Source organism: Orycteropus afer, unplaced genomic scaffold (genome assembly GCF_000298275.1).
Source record: "Orycteropus afer afer isolate SDZICR_OR568_19922 unplaced genomic scaffold, OryAfe1.0 scaffold00185, whole genome shotgun sequence".
Taxonomy (NCBI): Eukaryota; Metazoa; Chordata; class Mammalia; order Tubulidentata; family Orycteropodidae; genus Orycteropus; species Orycteropus afer.
Genome location: NW_006921772.1, coordinates 3,062,710 through 3,071,081, shown reverse-complemented (window position 1 = coordinate 3,071,081; position 8,372 = coordinate 3,062,710). Strand labels below are relative to the sequence as shown.

The 8,372-nt window shown below is 38.8% G+C and overlaps 1 pseudogene; it reads right to left on the bottom strand.

Moving 5' to 3' along the window:
* Window positions 1-4,824: 4,824 nt before the first annotated feature.
* Window positions 4,825-8,352, bottom strand: LOC103202561 (annotated as a pseudogene).
* Window positions 8,353-8,372: the final 20 nt, after the last annotated feature.

The following is an 8,372-nucleotide window of genomic DNA, read 5'->3' as shown; positions in this document are numbered from 1 at the left end:
ATGTACTGATTTGAAAAAAAAAATAAAAAAACTCACTTCAAGTCGATTTGACTCATGGCAACCCTTCCTTGGGTTCCTGAGGCAGTATATCTACAGAAGTAGATTGCCCAATCTTCCTTCTGAGGGGTGACTGGTGGATTTGAACCATTAGCTTTCTGCTTAGCAGTCAAATGTTTTAGGCACTACACCACTGAGCTCCCATGTTCTCATTAGTAATGAATATTTGCAGCTGTTTCTTCCCATTTTGACTCATGCCCCATTAGTTAATGAAAGTCCTGAAAGCTTTACTTCATTCATGTCATTAAAATCTACTCTGCTTTGGGAGGCGCTCTTCTCCATGGTATTTTGAGTGCCTTCCAAACTGAGGGACTCACCTTCTGGCAATATATCAGACAATATTTCATAGATCTTCATAAAGTTTTTCAGTAGTATATCTGGAAGTATTTTAGTGCTATTCATAAGGTTTTCAGTGGATAATTTGTTCATAAATTGATGGCCTCATCCATCTTCCCACTCTGTCTTCATCTGGAACCACTGCTGAACCCTGTCCACCATGGACAACTGTGCTGATATCTGAAATACTGGTAGCATAGCCTCCAGATATTATTTTTCATTACTGGTATTCAGAAATAGTTTGTTGCATTTTTTTCTCACAAATATACATACTTTTCCATTGCCTTAATCATCTCCTAAATTTGCTTCAAAATCGATGTATTGTTTCAAGTTTTAATTCTAAACTTTCCTTGACTAAAATGTAACCATCCAATCTCAATTTTTTTACCTCAAACATTTCTCTCCACAGTGGAGAATATATAATATCTTCAGATATTGACTAACAAGATATAAGACATATAGTAGTTGACACATACATGTGGAAATATTAAAGCCATGGATATTGTTAATACAATGAGGATAGGTAGATTGTAACTTTCAGAACCTAGAAATATCATGCTTAATCAAATACTTTTAATTATTACATGAGAAAGACATGAGAATTTGTTTAGTTGAAAGACAGAATTTCCAGCAACAGTGGAAAATTGTTATCACTATTGTATAAGTAATTTGCAATTGGCTGGTAATCTAAAAGTTAAGCCATTAAAACTTACCCAGTGGTGCCTCAGAACAAAGGTCTTCTGTTTGCCACCTTAAAGATCACAGCTAAGAAAACCCTAGACAATTCTATTCTGTAACACAGGGCTCTCCATGAGTCAGAATTGATCTGACAACAATGTATATGTATATATGTAAACCAGAAAAACTAAACTCACTGCTGTTGAGTTATATCCGACTCATAGAGACCCCTCCTTGGGTTTCTCAGGTGGTATCACTAAGGGAGTAGATCGCCCAACCTTTCTTCCATTGAGTGGCTGGTAGTTTTGACGTGCCAGCATTCTGATTAGCAGTCAAAATATTTAAGTTGCTATCAAGTTGGCTTTGGTCATGGTGACCTTATTTGTAACAGGACAAAACACTGTCTGGTTCTGCATTCTCACTGGTATGTTTGACTTCACTGTGTGGCTGTTTTATCAATCCATTTCACTGAGGGTTTACTTCATTTTTTCTGAACCTCTACTTTTCCAAACATATCTGTTCTTTTTTTTCTCAATTGCATTTGTTTCTCATGAAAAGCATTGCCATGTACTTAAATTTAATATTGCTTTCATAGACTCCAATATGTGTCTGATAATTCCATATCTAATACCCCTATTTCCCATTGGTTTGGCTGATTGTATTCACACAAAGAAAATTTTATTTGTTTTTGCTAGATTCAGAAGCAGTAGCTATCTGAGACTACCTCAATCTAATTTCATAGCCTGAGATTTTCTGGGACACCCAGATTAACTCAATTTGGACTACAGTGTAAGAAGTTTGGTTTATTCTCATTTCAGCCTTAGATGCAGGAATTATAAGAGCTCTTGAAATTTTTGGCTTTAGATTGCAACATTTTTCCCTCTTAGCCCTGTGAAACCATCAAAATCACTACTCGGTTTCTCAACTGCCTCTTCCTAGGGCAAATTGGCTTTATATTCCAGGCCCATATCTTTGGATTTATGTCATTTTCTAGATATTGGCAATGATTTTTTATTACTTGGTAGTTTCTGATGCTTTCAAGCAGACATTCTTATAATTTCTCTGGCTTTTCCAGTTTTCTCAACAAAACTATTATTAAATTGCCTAGTCCACCATAAACAGATTCCCCCAATACCTCTATGACTTCCTTTTTTCTTACTTTCTCCCTAGCCCACTCAAATCCAGGTATGATGGCTTCTTTCTTTCTTACATATCAGGTGCACTACTTTACCTAGGCCTTCACACTTGGTTCTCCACTGTTTGAAATGCTCTGCTCTTGTGTATCTACCTAGTTTCTTCTCTCAATAGTCTTTTCTAAAATCTCTACTTCTCAGTAATATCTTTCTTGGCCACCTGGTTCAAAATTTTAGCATTCCCAACATCCATACATTTTCTAATTCTCTTTCCTGCTTGATGTTTTCTTTTCTGTATTTATCATTATCTAACATATTATAAATGAGCCATGGTGGTGCAACAATTAAATGCTCAGTTGCCAACAAAAATGGTGGTTTCAACCCACTCACCAACGCTAATCTGTTCCCATTAAGTTTACAGACTAGAAAACCCTATGGGGCAGTTCCACTGTGTCACATGTAATCACTATGAATCAAAATTGACTTGATGGCCCCTAACTTGTTGTTCTTGACAACAATATAATGTTGTTTGTTGTTGGTGCCATCAAATTGGTTCCTACTCCTAGAGACACTATGTACAACAGGGCCATCATGGGCCATACTCATCCTGAGCCATCCTCATATCATTGCTATGTTTTAGCCCAGTGTTGCAGCTACTATGTCTATCCATCTCCTTGGTGGTCTTACTCTCTTTTGCTGACATTTTACTTCTCCAGGGACTAGTTCCTCCAAACATATCCAAAGTACTTGAGACAAAGTCTCATCATCTTTACTTCTAAGGAGCATTCTGGCTGTACTTCTTCCAAGACAGATTTGTTCATTCTTCTGGCAGTCCATGGTATATCAATGTTCTTCACAAAGACCATAATTCAAATGCAACAGTTCTTCTTCGGTTTTTCTTATTCATTGTCCAGGTTTCAAATGTATATGACACAATTGAAGATACCATGGCTTGGGACAGGCATACCTTATTCCTGAAAATGACATCTTTGCTTTTAAGCACTTTCAAGAGGTCTTTTGAAGCAGATTCACCTAATGCAATACACCATTTGATTTTCTGACTGCTACTTCCATGGGCACTGATTATAGATCTAAGTGAAATGAAATTTTGAACAACTTCAGTATCCCCTTTCTCTGTTTGAGCAACTTCCTCTTGGTCTATGTACAGGTTCCACATGAGCACAACTAAGTACTCTGGAATTCTCATTCTTTACAATGTTATCTATAATTTATTATTATCTACACAGTCAAACGCTTTGTCATAGTCAATAAAACACTGGTAGATGTCTTTCTGGTATTTTGTGCTTTCAGCCAAGATCCATCTGACAACAGCAATGACATCCTTCAATCCATATCCTCTTTTGAATCCAGCTTGAATTTCTGGGAGTTCCCTGCCAATGTACTGCTGCAACCATTTTTTAATTATCTTCAGCAAAATTTTACTTGTGTCTGATAGTAATGATATTATTTGGTGATTTTTGCATTCTGTTGGATCAATTTTCTTTGGAATGAGCACAAATATGGATCTTCCAGTTGACTGGCCAGGTAGCTGTCTTCCAAATTTCTTGGCATAGATAAAAAACAAAACCAAATTCACTGCCGTCAAGTTGGATCTGACTCACAGCAACTCCTCCTTGCATTTCTGAGGCAGTATCACTGCAGAAGTAGATTGCCCAACCATCCTTCTGCGGAGTGGTTAGTGGGTTTGAATCTCCAGCCTTCTAGTTAGGAGTCAAATGCCTTAGGCACTATGCCACCAGAGCTCCTTGTCATAGATGAATAAGCATTTTACTGTTGCAACATCTTAATTGGGATTCTGTCAGTTCCTGGAGACTTGTTTTTACTGATGTCTTCAGTGCAGCTCAAACTTCTTCCTTCACTACCACCAGTTCTTGATCGTATGTTATATGCTGAAATAGTTGAACATTGACCAATTTCTTTTTCTTGTTCATTGACTGTGTATTCTTTCCATTTTCTTTTGATGCTTCCTGTTACATTCAATATTTTGTCCATAAAATCCTTTCATATAGCAACTAGTGGCTTGAATTTTTTCTTCAGTTCTTTCAGCTTCAGAGATATGGAGCATGACCTTTCCTTTGGTTTTCTAATTCTAGGTCTTTACACATTTCATTATAATACTTTATCTTCTCAAGCTGCCCTTTAAAGTCTTCTGTTCAGTTCTTTGTCATTTCTTCCATTTGCTTTAGCTACTCTACATTCAAGGGCAAGTTTCCCTGTGTTCTGACATTCAAATTTTTTTTAACAATTAGAATAACTTTATAAAATTGGTGTACAGTTAATTGTAAAAGGATAACACTATTTGTTAAGAAACAAGCTGTCTCCCTGTTTACACTTCCTTATTCTTGATATTAATTGGAGACATGTACTATTAAATAACACTTTTTAAAGAGTAAAATATACAAGAGATTCCTGAGCATAACAAAAATGTCTTGAAAATATGTGGCCATCTGAAGTATAAAAGAGCAAGTATAAAAAACAGCATAATTGTAAAACTACTGTTTGTAGGCTTATAAACAATACAAAATAGTTTGCCTTTTCTGAGTGCATAATTATACATTAGTGCAAACAAAAACATCTCAAAATTTAATGGCTACAAATCTCAAAGATTTGCAGAGGTGTGCAGAACATGAAATTTCTTTAGTGTCATGTGAACTGAACCCAGTTCTCGATTAATCCTCTCCGAACGATCTTCCAAGGCTTCCTGGTTTATTCTTGTCTGCAAAGAGATCCACCCTCCGGTAGAAGACATCCGGCTTAACGCTGTCTGAATCTGGTCTTTTTCGTTCGTAAACTCGTCAAAAAATCGTCCCGTTTCAGCCAGAGTCCTAATTTTGGCTGTGTACTCAAAATCATTACCATGTAGCGTTTCTGAAACAGGCTTCCACTGTTCATAGCTAACCGACTTACTCTTCTCCCAGGCTGATCTCACAGATACGTTCTTCACTCCGTTTGGCAATGGTTCGGGGCAAGAGCTATGATTAACATGGCTGTCAGAGGCTTTTTTTTTTTTTTTTTTTTTTTAGTATTTTTCTTCTGCCGAGTCATGCCGAGAAGAAACTGGAGTTGTTTTCTTGGATTGGTACGTGGTGATGTAGATACAGGAACGATATCTAAATCATCCAAAATTGTATCAAATCCAACAGGACTGTTTTCATTTTTGTTAAGTAGATGACTAAATCCCGGGGGAAAATTTTCTTTAGGGGACCGCTTTGGACTGTAAACCACAGTCACCGGTGTTAACATAATCTCTCCCTTTGTTGGAGTGTTTGATTGCCGCTTTGAGGGTGGTAAAGATGACTTCTGAGAGGCAGGACTTAATCGTTTTTGTCTTTGTTGGGCACATTTCTCCAGCGATTGTCTGGGACCAACTGAAGTTTCCGTTTGCCGGGAACTCACGAATTTAGCTGAGGCGTCCTCTCCTCTGCTTGCCCCAATTTTTAAACATTCTTTCCTCATAGAGTTCTTTGAAAGAGTTCATGGCGGCGGTTTTGGAAGTTCCTCTCACTTTTGTAATCACTAAGCCTCCAGAGAATCTACAGGAGGGGAGGCCTTTTCCGTAGCAGAATGGTACCGGGGAGCGTGGGTTTTCTCTCGCAGGCTACCCGCTGGGCTCTCATGAACTTCCAAAGGCTGGCCAGTGAAGATAGAGGACTTGGCCCCTGGCAGCAGCCACTTACCTTACGCCCGCTGACGTCAGAGGGGGCGAACGTTTTGGAACGTGAGGGTCTCACGTGAGTTTGAGTATTGTGACGAAGACTTAACACATTTTCATGCTCTGCTTGCTTGACCTGAGCTTCAAGTTTTTTAATTGTTCTTTTCAAATCAGAAATCTGAGTATGCCGCAACAAGCAATTTTTTCTAATGTATTTAATGTATCCGTTACTCTTCCATGCGCTTTCCCAAGGGCTTCATACTCTCCTAAAAGGTCTTGAAGCATTTTGTTCTCTTGCTTTAGTCTGACTTCTGTATCATCGGAGAGTTTGTAAGCATCCTCAAAGGCTTCCTCTAATTCCTGCAGCCTAGATTTTAGCCAGATGATGGATGGTACTGTCTTTTTCTTTACTACTTGCTCTCATTTCTTCAGTCTGTTCCTGCAAAATCTTGGAGGCATTGCTGGCTGCAGTGAACCGTTCCTTTAACTCATTTGCTTCTATCTCCAGTAGGTTCTTCTTTTTTTCAAGTGTTACCACATGACTAGTCACTTCGTTCAGCGCATTAACTGGCCACATCTGTCTGTGAGACTCTGATTGACTTTCTTCCATACTTCAGCTGCAGACCTTTCTTTTGCCTCTAGTCTCTGTTTCAAAGTACTCATTTCTGATTCATAATAAGCTCGGAGATCGGCTAGGTGCCCATCATGCTTTTCCTTCAGGCTCTTCCTGCTCTTAGACAAAATCACAGGATCTTCCAAGGAAGTCAATGAAATGCATTCTGGGACACTGTTGGCTGTACTTGAAAGCTGAGGCCGACTGACTGGACTTACCATGACAGTGTTTTCTTCATCAACAGTGTTGACCGAGGTGACGTTGCTATTGAGGGTGTACACTGAAGGGAATGTGGAACTGGTCCTACTTTCATTTTGGAATGTGTGATTTTTCCAAGAGTCCACTAGGCAAGCCTTCGTGTTTGATGGGTACTTTGAGAAGCCATATAACTGAGAAGCCATATTACTTGCTTGTGAAAATGACTTTATGTCAGAGTGACCAGACATACTAGGCTCTAGAACAGAGTCTGGTGAAAAGGAAATTCGGTCATCAAGTATATTCACAAAGCTATGTGGTTGAATCCCTGAAATCTGCTGAACTGGCTTCATATGTAACGTTGGGTCGAGAGTCAGTACCTCAGGTGGATGGTTTGGAGCGAAAGCAGAGGTGAGATTTCTCTCAGGTAACTTCTGGTTTTCTCTCTCTCTCTCTCTCTCTTTTTTTTTTTTAATAATAAATATCCTTCAGTGATGGTAGCTTCATTTTATTGCTAGTATCAGACTGGCTTGGTGACACATCTATTCAGGAGGACGGTAAAGCCTCAGGCAAAGAGTGATACATGCCCTTCTCCAGTTTCCAGTCAGTCAGTCCTGTACCTGAATCAGATATCCAAGAATTTGGCTTTTCATCTGGTTTACTGAGGTAAAAAGCATGAGAATGTGTAGCAGCAGTGAAGTCAGGCTTCTCAGCTGGTTTGTTTGAATGCTCGCTTCCTTGCATAGATTTTGAACATCCCTCTTGTACGAGTGCTCCCTTTGGTTGGTTCTGCTTCAGCTTTTGTGCCCATAATGTTACAGATTTACTATTTGTTTTTCCACTATAAACTTCAGAAATCTTATTTACACCAAGAAAATTATGCTCAAATTCACAAGGAAAGATAGGAACATCATCCTTTAAAGGTGCACTGAACTCTCCAGTAGTCTGTATACAAAAACTCTTACTTGTTACATCGTCTGGAAGTGAATCTGTCTGCACCATGGATACTCCATATTGTCCTTCAGGGACCTTTGTGTGTTTCATGAACTCCTTAGGGTCTTTCAATTTGTAGGTATTTAATTCTGAGATGCAGAAGGTGCCATATCCACTGCTCACTGAACTGCTCTCCACGCTGTAGTCTGGCTTTGGTGGAGAGGAGGTGTGCTATGTTTCTCGCTCTTGAGACTTAAGAAAATTGAGAACAGACTCATTTCTCTCACTGTTTTCAGAAAAACCCATTTGACTTTCTGAAGGTGTCTGTTTTCTTGAAGAACTATCAGAGGGAGCCCAGGAATCGTTACTGGTCTGTGATTTCACTAAGTTGTTGTTTTTTTTTTTTTAATCTCTTCCTGTATATGCTGAATCTGGTTGTGGAACTGTTCCTGATGGGCAGCTATCTGTTTTTGGCATTGTTTTTCCACCAAATTGAATAGCTGTAACCACCTGGTCTCTCAGTTTTTCCAAAGTTCTGAATCGATCATTCCACAATTTTGTAGCTCTTGCATTAAAGAAGTTAGGACTCCAGCTGTATCTTGAATTACAGATGGTCTGGTCTTCCCTATTGTGTTTAAGTTCAGTCCAGGAAAATGGGGAGAATTTTTGACATCAGATTCTACAGAACATGGAGAAATCCCTTATAAAGTTTTCACCAAGTCAAAAACATCCATAGTGTACAGAAATTGTTACA